This window comes from Anolis carolinensis, chromosome 1, assembly GCF_035594765.1.
Source record: "Anolis carolinensis isolate JA03-04 chromosome 1, rAnoCar3.1.pri, whole genome shotgun sequence".
Taxonomy (NCBI): Eukaryota; Metazoa; Chordata; class Lepidosauria; order Squamata; family Dactyloidae; genus Anolis; species Anolis carolinensis.
Window position 1 is genome coordinate 135,247,021 of NC_085841.1, and position 19,212 is coordinate 135,266,232.

Sequence of the window (19,212 nt, forward strand, 5' to 3'; positions counted from 1 at the left end):
TGCCACCTCCACCTCAGGTTTTCTCCCTCCAGTGCTAATATTTTCCTCTTTTCCAGTGTTGCCCAATCCCTCACCCAAGTCAGTGTGGCCGCCTCGTAGTATAATTCTAGATCTGGGAGTCCCAGACCCCCTCTCTATTCTTAAGCTTTGAACTTTTATTCTTGCCTTCTTGTTTTTCCATACAAACTGTTTTATATCATTCTCCCACTTTGTAAATATAATTTTAGATCTTATTACCGGGATTGTTTGAAAAAGGTATAGTATTTCTGTTAGGATGTTCATTTTAATCACCGCTGTTCTGCCTAATAAGGACAGATTTAGGTTGTTCCGACGTTTCATTTTTTTCTTTATCTCTGACCATTTTTTTCATAGTTATTTTTTAGAAGTTGGGCATTACTTACTGTAATCTCTATTCCTAAATATTTTATCTTCCTAACTATCTTAATTCCTGTATATTTTTCTAGTTCTTCCTTGTCTTTTCTTGAGATGTTTTTTGTTAGCATTTTGGTTTTGTCTTTATTTTGAAACCCGCTATTTCTCCAAATAATTCCAGTTCACTCCACCAATTGGTCCATTGTTTTATGGGGTCTTCAATAATGCAGACCACATCATCTGCAAAGGCACAATATTTATAACTTGTTTTTTTATTCTTAGTCCTTTTAAGTCCATGTTTTCTCTTATTTTTGTTAACAAAATCTCCAAAATCATAATAAAAATTGATGGTGCGCACAGATCCCAATAAGGTGGCCTTTTGCAGTTGACAGATTGTAATTTTGTCAATGTTTATTTTCAAATGCCAGCTGAGATCTTTTGGCACAGCACCCAGTGTGCCAATTACCACCGGGACCACCTTTGCAGTTCGATTTTGAGGTCCTGATAATGGTTGAATTTTTCTTGTTGTTCTTCATCAATTCGACCTTCACCTGGTATGGCGACATCAATAATCCAACTTTTTTCTTTTTAAAATTTTTGTCCCAACTTGGCTAACATTAAAGATTGTCAAAACCGTAGTCCAATCAACTTGAAAGAGGAACAATCTCATTTTAATCTACACTAGTGTGTCTCCTGGTGTGTCAGAGTACAACTCCCATAAGCCCACTGACAATGTAGCACACGTAGAAACTATCAAGTTAGGGAAGGCTGGTGTAATAGGGGTGAAAGTATGTACCATTTTGACTAGAAGTCATACTTTAAAAAAAGACAAGATGGAAGTGGGTAGATGCTTTAGGTGTCTAGTCTTCAGAAGGCCAAACCAGAATTCTGGCCTTGAAATGATACCAAAGCACAATCTACCAGAACTGAGTATTATTCCACTGCTCCATTTTCTATCTCTTCCTTCATCATAGCAGGTCTGTTGTATTTTTACTAGTAATTGATAGCTACCTGTCAAGGAGCATACATGGCCACAACAGTGCCATGTCATTCCCATTACTGTCAGTTGTCATTCCTAATTTATTCCCACTTTTTCAGTGGAAAGCAAGAGCCCACCTCAGATGGGAGCCAGGGACACACATTCCAGCATCAGCAAATTGTTGTCAAGAGATGTCTAGAAATGGCCAGTAATGATGCAGATGGAAAAGACATGGGTGAGACAGTGAAACAAAAATTGTGAGGAAGCTCTCGGTAAATTAGTAACATGCTTCAGTTGCTTTTATACAAGCAGTGGCTTATGTCCTTGAAGTAGTAATTAAACAAAGATGGAAAATAATGAAGCTTCTTCAAAAGCTATACTAGTGTGTCATTGTTGATGATAATTAATTATTATGTCATGACAGCACTAGTATAAGTCCAATGATAGTCATGATTAAGATTATGGTGATCAGTCTGAAAGGATGTATAGTTTCAACATCCTTGCAGACGACCAATTCTCTTACATCAGAAGCGACGTGCAGTTTTTCAAGTCACTCCTGACACACACAAAAAATTAATTCTACAACATCTCAAAAGAATGTCTGTGAGTCCGTTTTTAAAATGGAAATACTAGGTCCTTATAGCAGAGGATGATAAAAGGAAAGCTGGACTCTGAAGCAAAGGAAGACCTGCCTGTTGGTAAGAGCTGTTTGACAAGATCGAAGATGGGAGCAAAGGCCAGGCAACCTCCATGCAGGTGCCCTACTCACATGCTAATGGGTTGATCCCACTCTACACATAACAATCTAGTTTGCTAATTGCACCCTTCACGCCTGGTTAATAGACATTGGTTTCTTTCTCCTATCTAGGACATTACACAGATAAATATACCCCACTTGCTTTACCACCATCAGATCCTCTAAAGATGCCAGTCACAGATGCAGGCAAAACACCACGAGAACAGGGTGCTAGAACACGGGCATACAGCCCCGAAACTGCACCTAGATAGGTTCTGCAGGTTTACTCTTGAGTTGAATTTGTAGGTAAGTCAGAACAGGTACATTTTCAGGTGTAACTCCAGATATATATATATATATATAGAGAGAGAGAGAGAGAGAGAGAGAGAGAGAGCGAGCTTTGGAAAGCATAGGGTTTACGCACCTGTGGTGTTTGCTTTGTAGTCTGGCCCCTGTTCATAGATTTCACCCCACTTTCTGTCTCTGCTTTAAGCAGACAAGAGTTGTTTTTCTCACCTGGGAGCTTCCACGGATATACAAACCCCACTTGCCTAGTTTCTAACAGACCTCACACCTCTGAGGATGCCTGCCATAGATATGGGTGAAACACCAGGAGAGAATGCTTCTGGAACATGGCCATACAGCCTGGAAAACTCACAGCAACCCACTGATTCCAAACATGAAAGCCTTGGACAACACATTGTCTGTGTAATGATAGGATTTTTAAAATATATAGGAACAAGGATTGGGGATGAAGCTTCAGTGGAGACCCCCTTTCCCCATGATAACTCTTAGGAATGATTTTCACTTCTGAGGAGTAGAGTTCTCTCCCTTCCTGTTGTCTCAGCCCTGTTCTTAATATGAGTCATTTGTAAGTCAGATGTTTGTAACTCAGGGAGAGGTACCACCATGTAATACAATTTTTTGTTCCTGGGTTATAAATGTCATTTCCTAATCGGTTCTATCATAAAAACATGGGGAAAGTTTATTAAGCTGCAGAAATTTTGTTTTTGTGAGACATCCTGCAGCACACTTGGTTAGTTTTTCAATTACAATCTCATAGTGAGCTTGCTGTGAGTTTTCTGGGCTGTATGGCTATGTTCCAGAAGCATTATCTCCTGACGTTTCACCCACATCTATGGCAGGCATCCTCAGAGCTTGTGAGATTTGTTGGAAACTAGGCAAGTGGGGTTTATACATCTGTGGAAGGTCCAGGGTGGGAGAAAAAACTCGACTGCTTGAGGAAAGTGTAAATGTTGCAATTGGACATCTTGATTAGTGTTCAATGGCCTTTCAGCTTCAAAGTCTGGCTACTTCCTGCCTGGGGAAATCCTTTGCTGGTAGGTGTTAGCTGGTCCTGATTGTTTCATGCCTGGAAATCCCCAGTCTTCTGAGTGTTATTCTTTATTTACTGTGCTAATTTTAGAGGGTTTTTTTTAATACTGGCAGCCGGATTTTGTTCAACATCTACCAACACATACAACCGTGTGTCAAACTACACAGAGAAGCCATTGAAATCCACAAGCATGTGGAACATTTCAAGAGAAAGGAAGAAACTTTCTGTTGAAAGGCGTGAATGGTGGGAACGTGAGGCAGGGCCTTCTCAGTGGTGGCCCCTCGGCTATGGGACTCCCTCCCACTGACATTAGATCAGCCCCCTCCCTCCTAGCCTTTAGAAACATGATAAACACTTGGCTGTTGGATCAGGCTTATTAGTGAGTAGGGCACTGCAATAACAGATCTGGAAAATATGGAATTGACTATGGAAAGGCCTGGATTATGACTAAGGGTGGTGTAATTTTGACTGTAATGTTTTTAAATGTTTAATAATGCCTGTTTTTTAATGTAATTTTATTTTTAACATCTGTATTATATGTTTTAAGGCATTGAATCATTGCCTCCATGTAAGCCGCCTTGAGTCCCCTTTGGGGTAGAGAAAGGCGGGGTAGAAATTATTAGTACTCCTAATATATTGCACAACTGTAATTTTATTTCTCTGACCCAAGATTGAACGGCCATTGTGTTGCCCTTGGCTACTGGCTAGGCTTTCGCTGTGTGATGTTGTGATTTGATAGTTCTGATATATTAAGTTGTTGTAATTGGAATGTTGTTGTATTTTATTGTGTATGGTTGGGCTCAGTCCCCTTGGGGAGATGGGGTGGGATACAAAACTAAAATTATTACTCTATTATTATAGAAATAGAACAAATAAATAAATAAATAAATAGTAAAGGTAAAGGTTTTCCCCTGACATTAAGTCTAGTTGTGTCCGACTCTAGGGGTTGGTGCTCATCTCCATTTCTAAGCCGAAGAACCGGCTTTGTCTGTAGACACTTCCAAGGACATGACTGCATAGAGCATCGTTACCTTCCCGCTGGAGCACTACCTATTGATCTACTCACATTTGCATGTTTTCGGACTGCTAGGTTGGCAGAAGCTGGGGCTAACAGTGGGCGCTCACTCCACTCCCCGTTACTTTCCCGCCGGAGTGGTACCTATTGATCTACTCACATTTCCATGTTTTCAAACTGCTAGGTTGGCATAAGCTGGGGTTAACAGCGGGTGCACACTCTGCTCCCCAGATTTGAACCTGCGACTTTTCAGTCCGCAAGTTCAGCAGCTCAGCGCTTTGACACGCTGCGCCACCAGGGGCTCCCTTAAAAATAGACCATGAAAATGAACAAAATCTGGCTACCAGAATTACAAAACATTAAATAAAGCAGAGGAATTCCAGACATGAATCAATCAGGGCTAGCAAACACCTCCCAACAAATGATTCACCCAGGCAGGACGCAGCCAGGCTTTGAAGCTGCAAGGCTATTCAATGCTAATCAAGCTGGCCCATTGAAACATTGGCACAGAGAAGAGTTCTTTCTCCCACCCTGGACTTATAAACCCCACTTGCCTAGTTTCCAACAGACCTCATAACCTCCGAGGATGCCTGCCATAGATGTAGGCGAAACGTCAAGAGAGAATGCTCCTGGAGCGTGGCCATACAGCCCGGAACACTCACAGCAACCCAGTGGCTCAATGCTGGGGGATCTCCTTCTTTGCCCGAGAAGGGAGATGCTTCCCCTTGTTACAAACCCGAGGACCCCATTGCCTTGAAGCGGGGAGTCAGGCAGGCAGGAGGTGGGGCGAGGCCAGACAAAGCGGCGGCCCAACCTCTCTCTCTCTCTCGCTCTGTCTCTCTCTCCTTCGCCTTCGAGGAGGAGGCTGAGCCGGCCTTTGCTGCGTTGCGGCGCCGCTGCGTTGCCTGCTGGGCGCATCTCCTCCTCGGAGGCGGGGAAGCCGGTCCCTCCCCTCAGCCTTGCCTTGCCTTGCCTTGCCTTGCATTGGAAGGAGCCTCTCTCCCAGGACCGCTTTCCAAGAAAGATCAAGGTGAGTGAGACCGAGCTCTCTCTCCTAAGCCGGCCACCCCCGCCCTTTTATTTACCCCAGGCTCTCTCCCTATTGGAGCCCTTTTATATATTTCTGCCCCTCTCTTCTTTCCTTTTTGGCCATTGGAACAGGGATACAGCCGGCTCTTTGTATTATCGATGAGGTTCCTGGACGCTGCCATTCGTAGCAAGGTCTCCAGTCCCATTCTAGACATAATATCCTTTATATAAAATGTTGTTGTTTTTTGGATTTAAAATCCCCCCCCCCCCAGGCTGTGGATATTGGAACCGCTGATGCAGGGGTATCAGCTGGTATTTTGGTTTGGTTCCCGGACCTTGTCATAGACACCCAAGTCTGTGGATACTCATGTCCCATTTTATACCATTTTATACCCTTATACAAAATGATCAAATCAAGTAGGTTTTTTAGGGGAATTTAAAACAAAATCAAGCTGTGGATATTGGAATCCCTGAAGCAGAATTTGTTGATAGGGAGACCTGGCTGTATATTTTTCTTTATGGACAAAACGTCAGGAGACATTTCCTCCCAGCAAAGGAACCCCCCCCCCAGGCAGGAATCAACCAGGCCTTGAAGCTGCAAGGCTTTTCAGTGCTAATCAAGGTGACCAATTGCAGCATTCACACTTATTTTTTGTGTGTGTCAGGAGCGACTTGAGAAACTGCAAGTCGCTTCTGGTGTGAGAGAATTGGCAGTCTGCAAGGATGTTCCCGGGGGGGGGGACACCCAGATGTTTTAATGTTTTTACCATCCTGTGGGAAGCTTCTCTCATGTCCCTGCAAGGGGAGCTAGAGCTGACAGATGGGAGCTCACCCCTCTCCCTGGATTTGAACCGCCAGCCTTTTGGTCAGCAGTCCTGCTGGCACAAGGGTTCAATGCATTGCTCTAACTAGGGGCTCTAGCTGTATGTTAGGCCCTTGGTATCCACTGGGATGTGTTTCCGGGATCCTCACAAACAGAATGTCAAGTCACGTTATATATAATGGTCTAGTATAATATATAAGGTGACATAATCAAGATTTGCTTTGGGAATATTTTCAAGCTGTGGATGGGGGGTTTCATGGATGTAGAATAAGTGGATATGGAGATCCAATTTGAATAATAATAAGTTATTAGAATTGGGTCTTCATAGCTACTCATTCTTCTATGAAGATCCGACTCTTCTTCTATGAAGAAATACAGTATTAATTTGTTGTCGAAAGTTTTCATGGCAGGAATCACTAGGTTGCCGTGAGTTTTGGGAGGTAAAATAAACTTGAAAGACTGGGTTGCTATGAGTTTTCTGGGCTTTATGGCCACATTCCAGACGCATTCTCTCCTGATGTTTCACCCACATCTATGGCAGGCATCCTCAGAGGTTATGAGGTCTGTTGGAAATTAGGCAAGTGGGGTTTATATATCTGTGGAAGGTCCAGGGTGGGAGAAAGGACTCTTCTTTGTTGGAGGCGTGAATGTTGCAATTAACCACCTTGATAGGCACTGAAAAGCCTTGCAGCTTCAAGGCCTGGCTGTTTCCTGCTTGGGGGAATCCTTTGCTGAGAGGAAACGTCTCCTGACGTTTTGCCCACATCTGCCATATATGTGGGCAAAACGTCAGGAGAGAATGCCTCTTGGACATGGCCATACAGCCTGGAAAATTCACAGCAATGCAGTATTAATTTATTCAATTCTAAGACACACTTTCCCCCCTAGATAAACATCTCTAAAAATGGGCTGCATCTTTAAACCGCAGATTATCTTATGTATTTTTGTTGGTGGTGGTGGTACTGAAATTAAGAGTGCACCTTACAATCAATGGCATATTTCAGTTGAAGAAATAAGGTGAGAGTAATAATAAAAAAGAAGACGAACTATTAGACCTGCTATGGAGATCAAACTATAATACTATTAGTAGCAGCAGTACTACTTAGTTGTAATGATAACAACTATTAAAGTCAAATCTTCAAATCCATGGCTTCTACTATAGAGATCCAACTTTAATACTACTACTACTACTACTAATAATAATAATGACTATTAGAGCCAGTAGTTCTCCTACAGAGAGCCAACCCTGATGATGATGATGATGATGATGATGATGATGATGATGACGACGACGACGAAGGCATGATATGAGGATTTAAAGATTGAACTGCAAAGACTGGCACAAGCCAGTAAAGGTGGTCTCAGTAGTGATTGGCACTTTAGGTGCAGTACCTAAAGACCTTGGCCAGCATATAAAAACAATCGGTGCTGACAAGATTTCCGTCTGTCAGATGCAAAAGGCCACCCTACTTGGATCTGCATGCATTATTCACAAATACATCACATAGTCCTCCTAGACACTTGGGAAGTGTCTGACGTGTGATCCAATACAACAGCCAGCATGGTTATCTTATTTGCTGTGTACTAATCTTGTTGTGTATCAATTATTATTATTATTATTATTATTATTATTATTATTATTATTAGACATAGAATCTGGAAACCAGCTCTAATTAGTATTATTACCCTTATAGTCATTACTCTATTGCCAGCGATTTTGCCAAGAAGATTTGACTCTGTTGTTGTTGTTGTTGTTGTTGTTGTTGGAATCAGGTCTCCATAGCCACAGAATCTGCACTGGAGATCCAACTCTAATAGTGTCATCATTCTAATCAGATTGAGTCTCCATAACCTCATACTTTTATTACGTTAAACTTTTCCTTTTCAAGAACTGTCATGTGGTTATTATTCGTGCGCACTGTTTCTCATGGTAGCATGCTTCCGGCATTAGGAAAAGATGGGCGAGAAGGGTACGCACTTAACATGTTAATGGCTCCCCCAGTGCTGCTTTTGGTCCTTCGTGCTTTGCAAGGCAACAGTGTATGAAATATCCTTCTCCTTTCCTGAAGGCATTGAACTCGGGGAACGGAGGGAGATCTAGCCAGCCAGGAAAACAAGCGGAAGGCGTTTGCTAATGGAGATGGGGAACTATGTCAGTACTAATCGTGCCTCCCCCCTTCCGTCTTCCTACAATCCTGATTAATCCACTTCACTGCCCCCAGACTGTCCAGTCGGACCGCAGCTGCACTGCGCAGGCGCTCTTCTGTCCACAGGCATATTTTCTGGTCCTCTCTCCTAAACCGAAAAACCAGACAGAGCACGTTAATGTTATTCTTGCAGCATTATCACTGCAGTGTCAGTTTCTCCCTCTGGCTTCCTAGAACGCTGAGCAATTTTGCAGCATTTTTTCTTCCCCCGACTAGTTTGCTTGCTTTGCACTGTCTTAAGTGTTTGATGAGAAACTGGTGCAGTATTCCCAAACCTTCGGTGTTATACAACAACCATCGCCTTACATCATGGTGGCTGGCAATGCTTGGGAACTGCGTACCACGGCTGGGAGGGGGGTACTTTGCTTTTGTGTCAGCCAGATAAAAATATCTGTAGAGTAAGGCAGCATTTGGATTCTATACAATATTGTCTAAATAATGCTTTCTTTGATTGTTAGTAGCAATGTCAATGCTAAATTGAAGACAGCTTTAGTTATGGATATTTGTAACAGAGGAGACTAGTATATTTCAGTTTGTTTTACATCAATTCAGGTATCCATACTTTCAACAAAACAGTCTTTCAAGTTGTTGTTGAAGGCTTTCATGCTGGAATCACTGGGTTGCTGTGAGTTTTCTGGGCTGTATGGCCATGTTCCAGAAGCATTCTCTCCAGACATTTCACCCACATTTATGGCAGGCATCCTCCTTCTGAGGTAGGAATCAGCTAGGCATTGAAGCTGCAAGGCTTTTCAATGCTAATCAAGGTTATTAATTGCAACATTCACACTTGCCTCCAACAAACAAGAGTTCTTTCTCCCACCCTGGACCGTCCACAGATATCTAAACTTCTCTTGCCTAATTTCCAACAGACCTCACAACCTTTGAGGATGCCTGCCATAGATGTGGGTGAAACGTCAGGAGAGAATGCTTCTGGAACATGGCCATACAGCCCGGAAAACTCATAGCAACCTAGTCTTTCAAGTTTATTTTACCTCCCAAATATGTGCAGAATATTGTCTTGCTGATCTCTCAGGGGTGGGAATTATGAGGTGCTCTGATGTCATTGGACTGCAACTTCCATAATCTGTAATTATTGGCTGACTAGGGGTGCATCTACACTGCAGAGTTAATGCGGTCTTATGCCACTTTGATTGCTATGGTGCAAAGCCTTGAAATCATGGGAGTTGTAGTTTTACAAGGTCTTTAGCCTTCCTTGCAAAAATGTATTGTTGCTTTACCAAACTACAAGCCCCAGGATTCCATAGTACAGAACCATGGCAGTTAAAGTGGTGTCAAACTGTGTTGATTCTACAGTGTAGATGTACTGTAGGAGTGATGGGAGCTGCATTCAAGCAACATATGGAGAGCAAAATATTTCCCATCCCTGGCCTGTATGGTGCCTGGCTCTGCATTCTCTCCTGAAAGCTTACCTCTTCTTTAGTTACATAAGCCCTTTAAATTCCTTGTGTTGCAATTTTACAAGTTGCAATTTTATTTTCATCTCATCTTTCCCTGTTATTTTTGCTTCTGAGTTGAAATTTAAACTGTACTCTGGACAAGGATCTGTTACATACAATTGTTAATGTTGTGGCCAGGTGGAATGATGTGATCATTAATTTAAGCATCTCTCTACGTCAGCATCTTGAATATCACCAATTCCTGAGTTTTGGTGGGTGATCTGCAGCCCATCAGATGATGCTGGAGTGCAGCTCCCATCAGATGGTGACAGGAATCACAGACCAATAACATCTGGAGAGTCACAACTGGTCTCCAATCCTGGTCTGGAGACTAATCCATACCAGTAAATGTAGTACTATAGAACCAGCATGGTTTGAGTGTTGAACAAAGCCAGTGGGAGACCAGGGTTCAAATCCTTGCGTAGCCATGGAAACCAGCCTTGGGCAAATCACTCTCCTCGGCTGAACAAATATTGCCAAAAAACCCTTGTGGTAAGATGGCCTTAGGAACCACTAGGGTTGCCAGGGACCTGTAGGCACACAACAACAACAACAAATAATATTACAATAGTCTGTGAAACTTGATGACAGCCATTAGTAACAATTTCTTGAGATCAGTATATATTCTAGTGATTCATTTGGTAATTTAACAACAGTAATAAATCTGTTGTCTGCCCAGTATGATTATGTAAAAGCTGCCAGCCTCTTTCCAATGACATATTGATTGATATTGTACAAACAAATGGGAATTGCAGCACATGGCTGTCTGCGTTGACTCTTTGAATCTGTCTGGATGACACTCTCAATCCGGTTATTTCCTTTGCCTAGGGGACTCGGGGAACTGGAATCCAAGGGAGAGATTACTTGGTGTACAGAACTCTTGCCAAATTGCCATTTTTGGATTCTCTGGGATGACATGAACATTATATGGATGTGCAGCCCACATAAGCCCATGGAAACACACAAGGGACATATCTCTGTAAAATGCATTATGTTGCATTTGATCCTTCTGTTATGTCTAAAATATGCAGAGGAAGCAGTTGGTGAAGTTTGCACTTCATCCCTTCAGAGCATTTCATCAGCGTTTCATTTTGGTTTTATTTTCCAGAGGAGCACATTGTACTGGGTAGAAAATAGAATACCACCTAACAACTCTTGAGTGATATGAATTACAGTTGGGCCTCATATCCACAGATTCTGTTTCCATGGATTCACCATCCATGGTTTCAAAATATCCCCCCTCCCCCCCCCCCCCCCCCCGCAAAAAAAGGCAAAATGCAATTTTATTTAAGGAACATCATTTTATTATGGCATTGCTTATAATTGTGTATAGGTTTGCTTCAGGGAAGATAGTTTGGTAAAACCAGAGATCAAAAAAGCTCCTTGAAATCCCTGGATTATGCTCAGCAGAATTTACCAAAAGAGTCACAGTGGCGCATTGGGTTAAATTCTTGTGCAGGCTAGACTTCTGACCTGAAGGTTGGGTTACTGACCTGAAGGTTGCCGGTTCAAATCTGTGAGATGGGGTGAGCTCCCGTCTGTCAGCTCTAGCTTGCAGGGACATGAGAGAAGCCTCCCAGCAGGATAGTAACACATTCTGGTGTCCCCTGGGCAACATCTCTGTAGACAGCCAATTCTCTCACATCAGAAGCGACTTGCAGCATATTCTTAAGTTGCTTCTGATATGACAGAAAAAGAGCTTACCAACATTGTAAATCATCCTTCCCCAACTTACTGCCCTCAGAAAGTCAGACAACATTTTTCTTGGTTGTCCCACCTCCTACCAATTATAGTTGCTAGTATGATTGGTGTTGTAGTCCAAAACATCTGCAGGGAACCAAGTTGGAAAAGGGTCTTCAAAACCATGTTATTGCAAGAAGTATTTAAAGTGAGCTTTGCATAGGGAAAAGCCTAAATTATGCGAAGATGGTTATGGATTTTTCTTTTACTGATCTGGTTAACTGGAGGGAGTATAGTTTTTGTACCTATCCTTATACCATCTTCAAAAAAAATAATTTTTAAGGAGCTCTTAAGTAAGTATGCAGGGTGCTGGAGCTTACTGAATGCATTAGGACTTATTTTCAGTATATGCTATTTAGAACGACTCTGGAAAAGTTGCTTTTTTGGACTGCAGCTACCAGACTCTCCCAGCCGACATGTCCAGGATTGCTGGAAATAATTATAATTGGAGTGACATTCTGAACAAATAATTTTCCCAAGTTCTGGGGTAGTATAAAGACCAAGTCCACTTTTCCTGTTCTTCTGCATTGTAAATGGATCCTGCCGCCAATATGCTGATTGTAGACTGGAGGCTCTGCAGCAATGCAGCTGAAAAAGTTCTATGTCCTTCAGTAGTACTGAAGACTTGACATACTTGTTCATTTCTTATCCTTGACTTAACGACAGATTCTCTTTTAGGTAAGTGAAAGAAACAAGATTTGGAACCACTTTGTTACTTATACTTGGAGTGAAAGATTATAGTCCTTCAGATGCCACTGTCGGTTTTTGTCAGCACAGTTTGCAGTGAGAGATTATGAAAGTTGCATTCAAGCACTATTCAGAAGCCTTCAGCAGCCCCCTGTCATTGCCTTGAGTTTATATTCTTTGATATGTGCCCAGTGTTTCTAGCTTACATTGTTTAAAACTCTATATAATTGATGAAAGAAATGATTTTTAAAGAAATGGACAAGTCTACCTTCCAACTATAGGACAAACATATATTTACAATTCATGCTTGCAATAGCAAAATATAATGGCTGAGATCCTATATTGGAGTTGTGTAGCATAACTCTGTGCAGGTAGAGTTACCCATTAATTGTGATATGCAGACTTTGCGTTGAAGGGCACTGTTGACCAATGAAACCAGGACATCCAATGTACAACCAAATACATATACCTAAGCAATATTCATCCATGCAAACTGTTTATTTTCATGTCGGGTGGCACCACTCGTGCAAAATTGAAGGCAGATCTTCCATAAGGTAAAGGTTTCCTCTTAACATTAAGTCTAGTCATGTCCAACTCTGGGGATTGGTGCTCATCTCCATTTCTAAGCAGAAGAGCTGGCATTGTCTGTAGATGCCTCCAAGGTCATGTGACTGGCATAACTGCATGGAGCACCGTTACCTTCCAGTCGGAGCGATACCTATTGATCTACTCACATTTGCATGTTTTCGAACTGCTAGGTTAGCAGAATTTGGGGCTAACAGCTGGAGCTCACTCCACTTCCCGGATTTGAACCATTGCCCTTTCGGTCAACAAGTTCAGCGGCTTAATCCGTTGCGCCACCAGGGGCTCCTGATCTTCCATATCAGACAAAATTGTCCAGTTGTTTCCTTGGGGAATGTACACATGTGTGAGATATCAGTAAGATTCTGGCTAGTATTTAATACATTAATCTATGTTTATTAATGTAACAGCCAAATCAACAAACTTGAACAGAAATGCTGTCCTCTGAGCATTAAGCAAAGTTGTCAATGGATATGACTGGACAGGTAGCACTATTGTTTATTGTTGAATCAGGAAAAAGCTCCTTCAAATTAACAGGGTTATTCTAACTTGACAATTGAAGCCTAGGGCTATGCTTTCCTAAATCAACTGACTTGGAAGTAGGATACCAACTCATCAGATCTTGGGCCTAGGATGAGCTTATGGGACAGTCTGAAGTTTCCAGTGCTCATCTACTAAACCTTTGGCACTTTATGTTTAGTGCAAAGTTGACACATCTAGGCTATAAAATAGATAGAGTGCTTTCCATTCCACAATTCACCCATATTCTCTTATGGAACTGCACAGTCACAGTCAATGCAAACTGCTCCTTGATAGCATTTACCCTATATATACTTAGGTATACGTTTAGAAATTTTTAGTCAAAAAATCAACACAAGAGACCTGGATTGACTTATCCATGGGTTAACATGGCTACTGTACCTTTACTCTTTATCAAAAAAGGAACCACCTTCTTTTTTGAGAGGAGGGCAAAAGGCAAGAGCTTAGTTTATCCCAGGAGAACCTAAAAGAAGCACCAAAAGCCCTCTATTCTTTTTGGCACGATAAAGCGGCTAGCCTTTTAAAATGCCTAGATAGGGACATGGTGATGGTGGCAGGAGTGACTGTCCGAGTCCACTTTGCTGCTTTCCCCTCTCAATGAAATGGCCCTCAACTTATCCACAGCTTATATCAAAATCTATAATTTTCACAATGGAGCCTCCACTTATACGGGAGGTTGACTTATACATGAGTATATACAGGAATGTACTGTGTTCCCTTTGACTATTTTCCTTGGAGGCAAAGATTCAGGAAGCAGGCAGCTGCTCTCTGCTCAGCCCGAGGAGTGCCCATGCTGAGCAGGCTCACAGCCGTGATGTCACCTCCTTGGTCTTTTGTGAGTCAGCTCTGTGCTGCATCACACAATGGCCTCTGTTTGCTCCGTGGATGAACAGTCAACCAGTCTGGGCTAGACCTCCATGAAGGAAGTTTGCAGAGGGAACCACTGGAGAAGAGGTATGTGTGTGGCCACAGGATGGAGAATTCCCTTAATCTCTAGAACTGCCCCTTTGTATTACAAAACTGTGGAGTTATCTCAACTCCAGATCTCAAATGTATGATTACTTTTTACATTCATTTCTTCTTGTATTGACTGCAATGAGCCTTTGGTCAGAAGGGACAGATGTGAACCAGTTTAACCCTTGGCATGAATGCTTCAAAGCTCTGTCAAGAGATACCATGTGTATGGTAAGGCTAGTCCTATTATTAGGCAGAATAAAGTGGATGCTTCATGTATCAGGTTTGAAGACTCATGAATGTATAGCATATTGTTAGGTACTAATTTCTGTTGTTGCTGCATTTTGCTACTCATATGCCAAAAGAACATGGCTAGCTTTGGACTTTGTGGACCTGGATTTGAATGAATACAGAGTGCTCTGCTGTTATAGTTTTACGTAACCTAATGTGTACTAGATAGATAAGGCAAGGACTTGACAGCCAGTGGCCAGGAAATCTTTTGTTCGTTACACAAACTGAATTTAATTTGGGGAAATGCCTACAGCAGTGGTTCTCAGCCTTCCTAATGTTGTGACCCCTTAATACAGTTCCTCGTGTTGTAGTGTCCTCCAACCATCAAATTATTTTTGTTGCTACTTCATAACTAATTTTGCTACTGTTATGAATCGTAATGTAAACATCTGATATGCAGGATGTATTTTTGTTCACTGGACTAAATTTGGCACAAATATCCAATATACCCAAATTTGAATACTGGTGGGGTTGGGGTTGGATTGATTTTGTCATCTGGGAGTTGTAGTTGCTGGGATTTATATCTCACCTACAATCAAAGAACGTTCTGAACTCCACCAACAATGGAATTGAACCAAACTTAGCACACAGAGCTCCCATGACCAACAGAAAATACTGGAAGAGTTTGGTGGGCATTGATCTTGAGTTTTGGAGTTGTAGTTCACCTACATCCAGCCTTCTTTGCCAAAGGGTTCCTAAGACCATCAGAAATATGTGTTTTCTGGTGGCCTTTGGCGACCCCTCTGATCTCCCCCTCACGACCCCCTTAGGGTCCCGACTCCCAGGTTGAGAAATGCTGGTCTACAGTCTTGTCTGATGAACATTTTCAGCTGTTCTTTGATCTCTAAGTCATTATTTTTGGACTCTTAATGTTTTTCTCAGCACAGAAGTAGTGGTGCTTAGCAGAAGGAATTGTTTCTATTTCTTACTGTACTGTCACTGTACCTTCAGCCCTCCACATTCACTGGGGTTAGGGGCATAAGACATATATGAAAGTGAAAAAATGCATTTGGAGGGTTGTTTGTTTCCCTTTCCTATCTTAGAACAACCTTTCACATCTAGTGCCTTGCAGCTATCCTTAATTTAAACATTTATCTGACTGAGGATAATGGGTTTTGTAGCCCAGTCCCTCCTAGAAGGCATTAAGTTGTTCAGATGTTCAGATTGTCATGGATATGGTCAGCCACCGATCATTCTCCTCCTCCCTGGCCTTTCTCTGTTAATCCTTGCTAATCCCTTAACATTTTGTATGTTTGTTCAGCCCTCCCTAGCCGAGTTTGAGCCAAGATTTTACAGTGTTAAGCCCCCTTGCAGTTCGTCCACAGTTTTGTGGCTGTTTCTTCAAGAGCTCCCTGCTCTCTCCAAATTTTAAAAATAGCAGTCTTTTAGCTGTTATAAAGGAGAGAACAGAGGAGAAGATTCATGACTGTGACTCTTTTTCTAAGATTCTTGACAAATTATTGAAGGCAGCTGATAGAAATCTTCAGAGTCAGTATAACGTAATTAAAATTGTGCCCACTCATATTGGCTCGACTTTGTATTGTGAAACAGTGCAGAGAATAGTGTTGCACACTGTGAAATCCTGCTGCCTCATAAAACAAAGACCCCTTGGCGGTTAATAAATAAGTCAGTAGAGGCCAAAGTATCTTTGGTGGGGGTTGGGTGGCTGGAAAATGGCTGTTTTCAAATGCCATATTTGTGTTGACCAATGCACCAAGTTCAGTCAGAGGGAGGAGGAAAGTACGTAAGTTTTCTCCTCCTTTGCAGCCCCATCTATTCAGCACAGTAGAAGCAAAGGTCTGGAAGGACATCCAGGCTAAACAGCTTCAACCTCAGGGCAATATGGCAGGATGCATTAAATCTAAAACAATCACAGAAATGTAAATCTGTCCACCTCTCTGCAAGAAGAAATTGTTAGACTTTTTTCTCTATGAATTCCCACATTCATAACAAGAATGGTTAGTTTTTAATATTTTCAGAAGTTTGTAATCCCTCCCTCCCCGTCATATTGATTGTTCTGGTTCTAAAGGAAGAGCCTTGCACTTCCTTAGCATCCGGTAAAGGTCAAGGAATGAATGTGTTTGTTTAGTTTTGCTTCAGCCTTTGTAATGTGGGGAAAGTGTCAAGTCAGCTCATGACTAAGGTGCCGCCTTTAAGCAATACAGAGCTATCCTTTGATGTACTTATCATGAACAGAGCTTGCAAAAAGTCTTTCCTTCCTTATAGTAGCAAATAGTATCCACTTTCTACACAGGTGAAGGTACAGAGTATGGAAAGCCAGGGGACATGGAGTGGAAAGGGCCAGAATTCACCTCCCCTTTTTCTCTCTCTATTTGACAATAAAATATACAACCAAAAATGGATTGTTATGCAAAGGGATCTAGCAGCACCTTAGAGACTAACTGGGATTCCTCCAAGCAGGAAGCAGCAACGCTTTGAAGTTGCAAAGCTATTCAGTGCTAATCAACCTGGCAAATTGCAATATTCACACTTGCCTCAAACAGACAAGAGTCCTTTCTCCCACCCTAGACATTCAACAGATATAGAAAACCCACTTCTAATAGAGCCCACAACCTCTGAGGATGCCTGCCATAGATGCAGGTGAAACGTCAGGAGAGAATGCTTTTGGAACATGATCATACAGCCCGGAAAAGTCACAGCAGCCCAGTGATTCCAGCCATGAAAGCCTTCGCCAACAACTTGAAAGACTGTTTTGTTGAAAGTATGGGTACCTGATTTGATGTAAAGCAGACTGAAATATACTAGCCTCCTCTGTTACAAATATCCATAACTAAAGCTGTCTTCAATTTAGCATTGACATTGCTACTGACAATCAAATCATTATTTAGACAATACTTTGAGAAAACAAAGTTGGTAGCATAAGCTTTCATAGACTAAGGGTGAATCTACACTGTAGAACTGATGCAGTTTGGCACCACTTTAACAGCTATGGCTCAGTGTAATGAAATCATTGAGGTTGTAATTTGCTGAGGCACCTGCACTCTTTAGCAGAGAAGGCTAAGGATCTTGAAAAACTAGAACTCCCAGTATTCCCTAGCATTGAGCCATAGGCTGTTGAAGCGGTGTCCAATTACATTAATGCCACATATTGCGTCTACACATCTGAAGAAATAAGTCTTTAAAGGATTGTGCTACCAGTTTTTTTTTCTCTCAGTTAGTTTCTAAGATCCTACAAAAATACAGTGAAATTCCAGACTAACATGACTATGTCCTTTAAAAATAGATTGCTTAACAGGACACACATAATCTATTCTGTGAGGGGTGTGCGCACCGCTTTACTTCCTGGTAGGACTGGCCTCAATTATAAGTGACGCAGGAGACAGAGATGGGTGACACCAGCAGCTGGAAGTTTCCATTTCAAAGATGTGGTGAGCCCACTCTGGCTTTTAATTGAGACTTCAAAGGAACTGTCTTAGGTGCTGAATCTATTTGGAAGCTAGGCATTGAAATGTTGGATAGCTGATTTAAAGTTTGGAATAAAAGAGCATTTACAACCTCCAGACCTGGAAGCCACTGAGTGGCTCTCATGAATGGCACACCCAAAAGCAGAAAAAGGGGGCTCTGTAGCCAAGATATGAAATGAGAGCCAGAATACCTGTTTCTCCTGTTTGGCTGATTATTTACTTCCTGGATAAACGGATCAAACTATACCAAGGTGTGTCTCTATGAGAGTGTGTGTGTGGGGGGGAGATCAGCTGCATGCTCAGGATAACATAGAGTTGCACTTTGGGCCTTGCTTGTGGGACCTTTCCCCTACTTTGACCATGGCTACCTTTGAACCAAGCATTTCTTGGAGAGTGGAAGTAGTTTTAGAGAGGGGAGAAGATCCCTGGAAACACAGACATGCTGGACCACTCTAATAACCACCATGTCAGACTACACAGAGAAGCCATTGAAACCCACAAGCATGTGAACCATTTCAACAGAAAGGAGGAAACCATGAAAATGAACACAATCTGGCTACCAGTATTAAAATAACTCTAAAATTAGGACAATAAATAAGGACAACACTCTGAGAACAGGGGAATTCCAGACATGAAACAATCAGGGTCAGCTAACACCTCCCAACAAAGGATGCCCCCAGGCAGGAAGCAGCCAGGCTTTGAAGCTGTAATTCTATGTAATGCTAACCAAGCTAGCTAATTGCAACATTCATACTTGCCTCAAACAGACAAGAGTTCTGTCTCCCACCCTGGACATTCCACAGATATATAAATCCCACTTTCCTATTTTCCAACAGACCTCACAACCTCTAAGGATGCCTGCCATAGATGTGGGCGAAACATCAGGAGAGAATGCTTCTGGAACATGGCCATACAGCTTGGAAATCTCACAGCAACCCATCCCTTGAATCAGTTGAAGCAACGATGTCATGCAAGGGTGGTTTTATCCAATGAAGGCTTTTCCTTAGTAGAATACATTGTCATTTATACAGAGTAGGTG

General features: G+C 42.1%; 1 protein-coding gene across 6 annotated transcripts in view; it reads left to right on the top strand.

Annotated features, from left to right (window-relative positions):
- The first annotated feature begins 5,099 nt into the window (after positions 1 to 5,099).
- kbtbd11 (kelch repeat and BTB domain containing 11) overlaps positions 5,100 to 19,212 on the top strand; it is a 34,780-nt gene continuing 20,667 nt past the window's right edge. Inside the window, exon 1 of one of the 6 annotated variants that reach the window (XM_062982832.1) lies at positions 5,100 to 5,468. The gene's annotated coding sequence lies outside the window, so the exon portion shown is untranslated. Of the gene's footprint in view, positions 5,469 to 5,635; positions 5,660 to 11,235; positions 14,458 to 14,491; positions 19,206 to 19,212 lie in introns of those variants that run through there. The other 5 variants (XM_062982854.1, XM_062982844.1, XM_062982838.1 and 2 more) reach the window with 5 other exon arrangements.